We start from the raw sequence: 12,045 nt of genomic DNA, 5'->3' as shown, positions 1-12,045 counted from the left end.
CACTACGGGAGGGTGGTTTTAGACAAACAAAGAAGCTGGCTGGATGAGCTCAACCTGAAACTTGCTGAGCAAAGGATTGTGCTGGCAGAGAAATCAGCGGCTTGTGAAGCCTTATTACAGGAGATTGCAACCAACACAGCAATTGGAAAGTGTTTCTTACAGTCATAATTATATAGTCAATATAGGGCGGCACAGAGTTAATTTTTTTAACTTTTTTAATGGTGGTGTGCCTCGTGATTTTTTTCATGGAACAAGTGTGCCTTGGCCCAAAAAAGGTTGAGAAACACTGCCCTAGCTAACAGGACCAGTGGTTGGGGAAGATGGGAATTGTAGCCCAAAACATCTGGAGGGCCGAAGTTTGGGGATGCCTGCTGTAGCTCATTTGCCAGCCATCACTAATTATTCGGCAACTTCACACTTCTTCACAGAGAGCTCATTCCCAGCTGATGCAGAAACATAGGTACTTTACTTAAAGCAGAAGCATTTAAAACTTAATTAGGTGGCTGTACATTTAAAGTCTGTCATTCATTTTTTCTTTCTGTAAAAACAGTTGAATAGGGGGGTTGTAAATTACTTTAAAAGACTTAGGGCACAGGCCTAGAACACATTTTTTTAAAAAGAAGCCGCTCTTAAGTATTGATATTTCCTTTCCCAAGTTATTCCCTCTAACTGTCCCCCCCATATCTAGTAATGGAGCTGAAATGAATAAATGTGGCTATTTAATTTAGCTGAAATGTAAACAATGTACAGTACAAAATTAGTAAAGTTAATGTATGCATCAGAGTTACTGTTGGCATTAGCGTTACTATAGATACAGCATTTGTTTTCACTTTTAATGCTTCAGCAAAAATGAAATAAATGTTTTACAATGAATGCAAATATGAAACATGATTTACATGAACTGTGATTAACAATCCTTCAAGGCACTTACCAGGGAAAGTTCCACTATTTATGCATCATCAACTAGCCAATGTTGTTGTCGTTGTTGGCAATTCCAATAGGTTCACTTTTATTTATTACTTCATACAATATAGTATAAACTAGCACATATTAAAATTTAATTTGCACCTATTTCCAGGATGTGAAATCTGAATCTCCCTCCTCCCGCCATCATATATCCTGCAGAAATAGGCCACAGCTCCCAAACCTAGAAGCTTTTAAATACTGCCTAACTATAACAACACTGGCATGAACAATAAAAACATTAAGAGTCAGGGCACCATAAAGAGTAGCAAATTTTAGTACAGTATAACAAAAGCCTTTACAATCTGCGGTCTACTTTGGCTGATGCATGAAATGATCTCTTAAAATAGACATGTGGGCACCTGGGGACAGATGGGAGGGGAAAACATGTAGTTTTTAGAGAGGATCAAGGAAAAGGCAGGGGCAGCAGTATATATTAGGGTGTGTGCAAGGGCTTCAAAGATTTGCCCTATAAATCAGCTCCTCTACATTTGTAAAAAGTCTTATTTTTTTCGAGTCACACTTTGTTCTGTAGTTCAGCTCCTGAGCCACTCTGAATGAAATGAAGTTCTGTGTTTTCCCATTCACTATAATGGGGAATCTATAAAATAGTCATAATCCCCTTTTGGCTGAAGTGGATGAAATTGATAGACAAAGGAGCCCCTCCAGAGTGCAGCCCCTTCCAAATTGCAGACAAACTGGTACAGAGCCTCAAAGGAATGTGGGGTTTTTTTTGGGGGGGGGGGTTACTGAAACTTTTAACCTTGCTAGTTTCAGCATCTGCATATTCTAGGCAGGAAACTAGGACTCCAAACCAATTTAAGCATCAGGGAAGAGTACAGGCGACAAAAGGCATTATCCAACTTCATACAGAAAAGATTAGCACAGAAAGGGGAAGATAAACTGACAACAGCCCCACCTAATTTGCACTCTACAGGTCTGTGAAATACACATTTTAAACCCAAGGATGGGGAAAGATAGAAGAATGCCTTATTGATATTTAACTGAGCTAAATACCGTGTTTCCCATAAAATAAGACGTACCTACAAAATAAGACATGGCAGGCTTTTCACGAGTTGATTAAATATAAGACATACCCCCAAAATAAGCCGTAGTGGGGGAGCAGGTCTGGCAAGGAAAGGAAGGCGTTTAAGCGCCTTCGGAAGAGCCGGCAAGAGGCAACAGTGCGCTTGCTGGCGGCCTTCTTTTCATGCCACTCGCAATGGCCGTCTCTACCGCCGCCGTGCTTTGGCCCTGGGCGCGTGCCCACACCCACCTCCGCAACTGCGCTCCTGGGCGCTCTTGGCGCTTCCCCCGCGGCCGCCTCACTGTGTTTTGCGGGGGCTTCCCGACGATCAGCTGAGAGGCGGGCTGATCGGGTGCCTCTTCGCCACCGCCGCAGCGCTCAGGGCGCTCTTGGCGCTTGAAAGATCTACATTGGCTCCCAGAACGTTTCCGAGCACAATTCAAAGTGTTGGTGCTGACCTTTAAAGCCCTAAATGGCCTTGGTCCAGTATACCTGAAGGAGCGTCTCCACCTCCCATCATTCTGCCCGGACACAGAGGTCCAGCACCAAGGGTCTTCTGGCAGTTCCCTCGTTGCGAGAAGCCAAGTTGCAGGGAACTAGGCAGAGGGCCTTCTCGGTGGTGGCGCCCGCCCTGTGGAACGCCCTCCCAACAGATGTCAAAGAGGAAAACAACTACCAGACTTTTAGAATACATCTGAAGGCAGCCCTGTTCAGGGAGGCTTTTAATGATTAATAGATTACTGTGTTTTATTTTTCTGTTGGAAGCCACCCAGAGTGGCTGGGGAAACCCAGCCAGATAGGCGGGGTATAAATAATAAATTATTATTATTATTATTATTATTATTATTATTATTATTATTATTTCCAAAAAGATGCCGAGTGCCTAACAGCTTTTAAGGTCTTGCAAGAACCTGCCAATTGTTCATGTTTGAAAGATACAGCAAGACTGTCTTACCAAGAAAATATTCATTATTGAGAAATTACTTCCAGTAAAAGTGTAAAATGTAGGCCATAATAGCAGTCTTGTCTTCAAACTGCTTGCATTTCATACAACTGTCCCAATTGAGAGGGAAAATAGCTAGCAAGCATAAACATTTTTAAAACAATAAAATTACTGGTAAATGCAGTCTCATAAAAAGGGATAAAGTGCTTTTTTCAGTTGATAAATCAGAAATAAAACTTTATCTTAAGGCTTTTGTTGTTAAAAAAAAAAAGTGAAGAGGAGAAAGCATCTAAATGAAGTTGCACGTGAACTGGTTTTTCCACAATTTGAACAAGTCCTGTTTTGGATTTCCTATTTTCCTGGGGAATTATATATAAGAAAACAACAACACTACAGGTAAAAACTGGATATCATACATCTTCATTGCAAACTTTAAACCACTTAGGTCCGCTGTAAAACAGAAAAAGAACTTTCCGGGGGAAATGGTTTGTTTTGTATAATTAGAAACCATTACTTTTATATTTTAAACATTACCATCTCAGCTTTCCATAAGTTAGGGTAGCTAACAAAGTGCATATGTGTGTAATTTCTAGAAGAGTTAGCTTGGCTGTTGATTAAAAAATATATATTCATGAATCATTGTTTTAAAGGACTAAACAGAAAACCTCTTCAGCAATTCAACTAAACCAGGGGTAACAAACAACCACAGCCCAGATCAAGCACACAAAGCCATTTTAAATGGTGCACCAACCCTCATTTTACTCAGCATTAGGGCATTAGGCCAGGGGGAATTTTCACCCACCCATGCCACACAAGTTAATTGAGATTGTTTCCTCATCCTAGCAGTGTTAACAGTAGGAGCAAAGAATGCACTCCCATGAATGCCTGGTGGAGGAAATCTCACACAGCAGGGAAGGAGGGAAAGTATTCAGCCCATTACAGTTCTGGGGTCTGTGAAGACATAAACCTCTCACAGCTAGCTTAGTGCTGTGATGAGGAACCCAGCAGAGCTGGACTGAAAGGAGGGACTTAAACCTCCAAATCCAGCTTTAAACCTCTGTTCTCAGCCCAGTGCTATGAGGAGAATGAGCGTGGTTTGTCCCTGCATGTGTTTGTGCGTATATGGATATGGATATGTGCACTGTATGTGTACATTTGTATGCCATATGCACACACAATATGGTGTGTTTGATGGCCACTTTGGCCATTATGACTGCTGGCATGCTGTTCACAGAGGACTGACCAATCTTGAATGTGGCTGAGACAGAAAAAGTTACCTCTCCATAGCCCAGGGGTCCCCAAACTACGCCCCCCGGGCCGGATGCGGCCCAATTGGCCTCCCAATCTGGCCCGCGACGACCCCCGCCGCCCGCTCTTACGGCGCACGGCGCGGCGACGATCTTAAAAATCGGCAAAAAATCGACGAAAATCCTTTGTGCGCATGCGTATGGGCCTCTCCCGACCCAGAAGAGGTCATTTCCGATGCACTTCCGGGTCGGGGGAGGCCCATACGCATGCGCACAAGCGATTTTCGGCGATTTTTTCCCGACCGTGCGCGTGTGCGCATGCGCACGGGCGCGCACTCCCCCGCCCTCCGGCCTGCTGCGCGCGCACTTCCCTCCCCTCCGGCCCGCCGCGCGGTAGGTCTGGGGACCCCTGCCATAGCCTAAGCCCAATCATTTTTTAAAGTACAGTATCCAATTCAATAGAGTCAGGAAGTCATGGATAGTTGTGTCCCATTGCTGGCTATGCATCTGCTTATGTAGCACAAGATATAGAAACTGGTTAACCATTTCTGCCATTTGTATTTGAACATTACAGCCGACATATGAAATTATTTAATGTGCTTGCTGATCACAAGGTCGGCGGTTCGAATCCCTGTGACGGGGTGAGCTCCCGTTGCTTGGTCCCAGCTCCTGCCAACCTAGCAGTTCGAAAGCACGTCAAAATGCAAGTAGATAAATAGGAACCGCTACAGCGGGAAGGTAAACGGTGTTTCCATGCGCTGCTCTGGTTTGCCAGAAGCGGCTTTGTCATGCTGACCACATGACCTGGAAGCTATACGCCGGCTCCTTCGGCCAATAATGCGAGATGAGCGCGCAACCCCAGAGTCGGTCACGACTGGACCTAATGGTCAGGGGTCCCTTTACCTTTACCTTATTTAATAGTCTTCTTTAAAGTTTGATGCAAATTGTTAGATTTCTTACTTGCCCTTCAACATGAGGTTCTAGGGTTGGTTGCAATAATTTTAAGATACAGTATTTTAAAATAACGAATTACAATTCAGAGATAGGGTGTCAAGGGCCAGGGTAAAGAGATGTCTGGGAGATGTGGCAGTGGTCTTTGCCCATCCATAATCCGTTTAAATCTCTAGAGCACAAAACAAATCTGTTAACACTATCAGAAAACAGTATTAGATTAAAATAGAAATAATATACCAGAAAACATTATGATAAGATGCTTTGTAAGCATTTGTTACTAAGGCCAAACAATTGTGCTAAGGCTCTCTGAGAAAAAGGACCATCTGAAACATATGAAACGGGATCACAATACAAAGAAATAATTATCTACCAGGATATTTTAAACTGCTACTTTGTTCTTATATATTTTCTGGTGCATGACTTTTGAAGCAGGTGAGTAATATCCTGTTCTCTTCTAATGCCTGAATCCACAGATAGTCTGTTGTTGCCTGTGACTATGTACAGAAAACTATGCAACTATTCACGTATGAATAGCTTCTAGAAGAAAGCACCTAAAATTTGAGACACACTGCTGCAGAACCAATAAGGGAGACTCATAGTCCAGGAGTTAAATGAATACTTAAGGATGAACAAAGATCAGGTTCTTACTTGCACTCATCTCACCATTTTCAGAGTGGTGGGTTCATAGCTCCAGTGCACCCTATTGCTTTTAGAATTTGAAAATTGGAAAACAAAAAAAGTTCAGAAATTTTCCCCACAATCAACAGACCTTTATAACTACTTGTAATATATTTAAAAATGGCTGAAAAATAGCTGCTTTCTGCTTTTGGCAGTGTAATAGATGAATAACAGGAAATGGTTCAGACTACAAAAACAACTGTTAAAGTTAAAACACATGCATTGGAAAGCATGTGATTCAGCCATGAAAAGAAATGATTTTATTATGGGAAGTGCTATAAATTTCATCTTCAATTTTTGAACATGAGAAAGAATATAAGCAACTCAGTGGAACAGAATTACTTGTAGAGTGTCAAATATATGCTGCTAAGCTAACAACTAAAAATATCTAGCTGCTAATATGGAAAAGATGATAAAGCAGGTTAGTAGCCAATACAGTCGTACCTCGGGTTACGACCACCTCGGTTTGCGAACAGTTCGGGTTACGAACTGCGCAAACCCGGAAGTGTTTTCGCCACGCGCGCGCGATTTGCGCATGCGCAAAATGGCGGCGCCCATCGCGCTCGGTTTGCGAACTATTCGGGTTACGAACTGCGATCCGGAACGGATCGCGTTCGTAACCCGAGGTATTACTGTACTAGTTTTGCCCAAAGTGAATAAAAGTTTGCTACAATTCAATTTCTATTACTGGAAGATATACATTTCCTTTTTGATACTTTTGCTCTGAAGTTAAATCTTTTTAAATAAGTAGATTCCAGTTTATCTGGAAACAATTGGTGGCACTCTGGAAAGTCATATGGAATGGGAAGGGAATGTCATCCACCAACTCATACAAATTCCTTTAATCTTTTAAGAAGTGTATATTGGGTTATGTGTGATCGCTGAACTTTGAACACTATTTTAGTACCTACTTAAATCCTCACATGTATAATAACACTAGTAATTACAATGCACTATTGACATTATAAAGTGACTACCATTGAGGCAGTCAATGGGTGCATCAGCTCCATAGATGTTGGTAACATGGCAGGAGACAGAGCCAAGGAAGCTATAAATACACGGATTTCCTATGAATACTAGACCAAATGATACAAAACATCATTCATTTATTCCAAAGACTTCCAATTCACCAAAAAGCCCGCAAAGTAGCTACGCAACCTGCATAGAAAGTAACCTTCTAGATAACACAGATGCTCCTTGATAGGGGTGAGGAACCTTTGTCAGCTTTAAGGGCAGCACTGTTCTAGGCAACTTTCCAGGGCCTACATGCCACTGCTGGATGGGGCCAGAGGTGAATGTGGGTAGACAACTGTAAATTTTACCAATGTACAGTAGGCTAGTTTCTACACACAACTTGTGCCCTTCACTATTGCCCACCTTGAGAAGGAACCACTTGAGGGTATTAAGTAGGAATGGTAAAAGGTGTGGCCTGGGGAGACTCCCAAGTGCAAACAGAAAGGCTAGGGGGCTGCATTTGACTCCTGGACCTGAGGTTCCTTACCCCTGTTCTAGAAATATTATTCTTATGATTATGATTGCTGCTGAAGTTGTGTTAACTTCTGATTTGATATGACAGTTGTGTTTTATGGTGTATTTGTGTTGTTATTGACTGTTTTTAAATTTTGAACTGAGTGTTTCAAATATATACAACACCCAGAGAAACTTTGTTATCAAACAGCTGGTAAATGGAGTAAATAAATAAATGGGTAAGGTCTCAAACCCTTCAGAAAAGATAAATGGCCTATGGAGGGATCAGAGCAAAGCAGCAGACACATGCAATTCTGAAGCCCAAAATGCCTTGGCACCTATGACCAACATGTAGTAAAACAGGGTGAAAAATTTTCCACAGGAAGTTTTCTACTACTATATTTTTCCATTTAAAAAATGTTACATTCCTAAAAGTACATTTTTTCCATAAAATTGTTTTAACATAATGAACTGATACAACAGTAAAGTTGCACAGTTTCAAACATACAATTTAATATTTTAGGTTCCTAGGAACCACAGCCTGCCTACCTTTGTGCATGCCTGCATACCCATATCTCCAGCCCATTTCTGAAAATGGGGTAAGATAGCAAAACTAAATGTCATCCAACTATGCCATGTCAGATCCCAGTCTATTCAAGGCATTTGAAATTTTCTGAACTAAAAGTGCCCTAAAAAATGCATCTTTGTCAATAAGTAACCTGCAGAAGTAGTAAAAAACTTTGCAACTTTTTTGCAGGGCAACATCAACTCTCAATATCAATTGTAAGGATATATGCTTCCTACAGTTATGTATTTTATTCATGATTTTCCTAGTGGCTTTAGGGGACTTTCTTGGTCACACTGATACTAAAAGTGTTAAAAACCTCAAGTGAAAAAAGATATTGATGAAAATCTAAAATTTGCTTAATATTTAGACTCCGTAAGCCCTTGGAGATTCAAGTTTGGAACTCCCATTTCCAAAACCTTTAAACACACAGTATGGCATCATGGGTAAATATTTAAATCAACAATTGACAGAACCACACTAGCACATGCATAAATGAGCCGAATTTTTGTATGGTATTACTGTGGGCTTCATATAGGACCCACTCACTAGCAAATAGTAACAGGTGCTGGGATCCAAGGAGATACCATCCATATATTTCTAGAATAATCCATTCAACAACTGTATTCTTATTTTAGGTCCTTCAACTAACTTATCTCTGCAATTTGATTACTAACCAGAAAGAATGAACATTTACTTCCCAACTCATGAAGAAATGGCAGTTTGTACAGTAACTGATATGGCTTATGAAAAGTTCTGGGCCCAATCTTTATCTAAATAATCTTGCCTAATATTCCTGCACAAAGACAGCCAAACCAAAATCTGCCTGCCTCTAAGCAAATATAATTCTGCAGGGTATGCAAACTACATGACCGAAGGTTCGGGTTATGTTCCTAGATTGTAAAAAAGCTCTATATATTTTAATTGCTATAGCAACCATATTTATTAACTTGCTATATTTGTTTGACTGCCCAACATGTTCTCTAGAGGCTCAAAAAATTAAATAAAATGCCATATCAAGAACACAAGCTAACCAAGATGTTTGTTCAGGAAATGTTAAATTTCAAAATGGAAAACTTGATTTAAAAACCAATCTACCCTGTTTCCAGAATGTACAGTGTCCCCCATGCAACATTTCATTTAGAGCTTCCTCCCAAAGTTGCTTCTTCCTTCCCCCAATGATCCCCCTGCCCCTGCATAAGCACATTATATTCCAAGATAAGATGGTACAGAAACAGTACTACACACATGGCCATTAGAAGCATACATGTAATTTTACAATTCATTACAGGGTCATTAGGCAACTTCCACATGTCTTTGTACAACATCTGGAAAAAATAACTTCTCTATTACATTAAGGACTTGCCAATGAGTCCTTATGGATACAAATTAGCCAAGCAAGTTTGCATGACAACCCTATACATGTATATTCAAAATTTAAGTCCCACTGAGTTACTCCCAGGTAAGTGTATAGGATTACAGCCTTCAGTGTCTATAAAAATAGAATAACACCATTTCAGATACTTCCCTCAATAATAGCAGTTCGTATGTAAATATAAGCATAATAAAAATAAACAACTGAAGCATCCTTATGGGGTAAGGGAAAGGCAAAATATTTCACTTAAATTAAAGTGCAGTGACTCTCAGAGCATGAACAATGAAATACAAAACTATTTTTACTGTGAGAGTAGTGATAATTGTTAACACAAAACTGAATAATGTAACTGGATGCAAGAAACATTTTTTAAATAAGAAGCTAAGATAATTACTGATATGCTAAAAAGCATAGATTAAAACTGCAGAGTGGAAGGAAAGGAGGACCTTTTTCTGCCTCCCCACTTCCAGCTACTGTGAAGATTGGAGAATAGACCCTCTAGGAATATCAGGGGGCGGGGCAGAGGAAGGACTAGAGTCCATACCATGTGAAAGATGAACATATTTAAGCTGCAGTTTATTCATTTTCAGCTTTGTATTCTTGTTATTAGAAAAGTGTGCCTAGACATTCCATTGTTGCGCCCATAACTTAGGTTTAAGGTGCCATTTAGCTCCTAGCTTTCATATCTGTTTCTAACACTGCTTTGTTCTTGAAACAAAAAGGTGAACTTGATCCAAAATAAGTGTTTATTTTTAAAAATACTAGACAATTTTGTCTGTTGGTTGTCCAATACATTAGGCTAGAGTAATTTTTTAAAAACTGAATGCCTCAGTTTTTTCTAGTGTAAAATAAATGACATTACTGTACTTCTATTGTTGTGATAAAATGGAGGTAGGAATTTATATCATCTAATCTGGATGCATTCAACTCAAAATATTGCCATCACACTTCTACTGTCTCACATGTAGCTTTTACAGTGCAGTGTCTATTACAGAAAAGCAATCCCTTTTCTCTCCAAAGCAGCCTCCAGGGCACATCCTCAAAATGTACAATAATTGAAGGGATGGAACAGGAGCAAGGTGGCCATAATAATGACAATTTTTTAAAAGGCAGGCTTAAGTTATGGTATACCTGCCAAAAAGCTAGGGAGAATTTGGTAGAATAGCTCTACGCAATGTAGGTAAATAAGCTAGAAATTTTCCCTATGGAAATGTACACGAAAGTTAAATATGATTAGCAGAGCTACTGCCATTTCCCAATTCCTAAAGGATGTCCTCCAGTCTTTTTGCTGAGGATCTCTTCAGGACGCTATCTTTTCTCTAGGGGAAGGAAGTTATACAAACAAGCAAGCAAATAAATCCATCATATGAAAAGGTGTTATTAAAGCCCCTACTAAGTTACTTAAAGTAACTTACAAGACGGAATTGTGTAATTAAATATTTTTATTAAAAATTTGTCTGATTTGCAAGCATCTTACATTTCCAGGGTTGTGGCTACACAAGGGTAAGAGTGAATTCAGTTTTGTTTTCTTTCACCTATGTGCACAGGACTTTCCACCTTCTACAGCAGAATCTGACACTACATCATATGTAAAGACACAGAATACTGGATGGGAGAGACTTCTATATCTATACAATATTCCTTTTGGTGATATATGGCACATGGTTGTGCTTCATGTTAGGCTAAGAATGTTCCATTTGAAGGTCATAAAATAATTCTATGCCAGGTTAGATTGCCTAATGACAGATTTAGCAAAAGGTAGCAGCTTACATATTTATCTTGCAACTTATGCAATTTAAGGAATTATGTTTATTGCAATAATGCTGTGCAAAAACTGAGCTATAAGGACATAAGGTTTTTGGTCTTGAGAAGTTAAAAGTGAAAGCAGATCAGCTAGAAAAAGAACAAAATGCAGGTAGTTTAGGAATCATATCTTAAATAGGATTCGTACAGTCAAACCTCCATTTGCGACAGCTTTGGTTTCCGACCACCGCGGACCCGGAAGTGTTTACATCCAGGTTCCGCAGCACTCGGATGCGCAGAAGTGATTTGCGCAGCTCGCGCATGCACAGATTTCTATCTCCGCTTCGCACACGAGCAGAAGCGCGCCTTGGGGAGCAACCGGCTCCCCGGAACCAATTGTGGTCATAAACAGAGGTATGACTGTATCTCAAAAGGATGGTACATGTCAAAATATAGCTGAAAAGCTTGGCATTTATTTAACATAGCTTCTGTGTTTTCAATAATAATTTATTAATTTATGGGAAAATGGAATGATAATTGCAATGCAACTCAAGAGACTTATTACCTTCTTGGAGGAAATCAACCTCCATGTGCCAGTCAGATGTACATATTAAGCCAGGGAACCTTAAAGATCATACTCAATCTTGTAATGCTGTCATCTGTTGAATTAGTCCATTATATCTTTTGCCAACTAAGTGAAAGTGGAACTTTAGGGCTGAAATACAAACAACAGGAGAAAACAGCATTAAGCCATAAACAATAGAAGGAATCCCCTCTAACAATATACAAAAAACTGTCTCAAGCAGCAGATGCAAATTCCATAGGAAGGAAGGGAAAGGTGGACTGGAGATGGTGTAATTTCATACATCAAAGAGACCAAGCTATATATCCCCCAAAAGGGTAGCCACCTTCACAGAACTACTATGGGTAGCAATACCAAGGCCAAAAGTGTGATTCAATACTGGGGATGTACCATGATACCCCTGACCAAAATGCCCACAATGATCTTCAGGTGGCTAATAAATCAAGAAGGTCCCTAAAAGATGACCTTGCTGTAGTAACAGGAAACTTCAATTACCCTTC

The 12,045-nt window shown here is 40.1% G+C and overlaps 1 protein-coding gene across 2 annotated transcripts in view; it reads right to left on the bottom strand.

The window, feature by feature from the left end:
- The window catches only part of RNF19A (ring finger protein 19A, RBR E3 ubiquitin protein ligase), a 38,220-nt gene that overhangs the window by 22,081 nt on the left and 4,094 nt on the right, over positions 1 to 12,045 (bottom strand). For both annotated transcript variants that reach the window (XM_035124674.2, XM_035124679.2), the window contains one exon: positions 11,528 to 11,677. The gene's annotated coding sequence lies outside the window, so the exon portion shown is untranslated. The remainder of the gene's footprint in view (positions 1 to 11,527; positions 11,678 to 12,045) is intronic.

Source organism: Zootoca vivipara, chromosome 8 (assembly GCF_963506605.1).
Source record: "Zootoca vivipara chromosome 8, rZooViv1.1, whole genome shotgun sequence".
NCBI classification, from domain to species: domain Eukaryota; kingdom Metazoa; phylum Chordata; class Lepidosauria; order Squamata; family Lacertidae; genus Zootoca; species Zootoca vivipara.
Note: the sequence above shows the minus strand (reverse complement) of the source record. Positions and strands in the feature narration are given on the sequence as shown.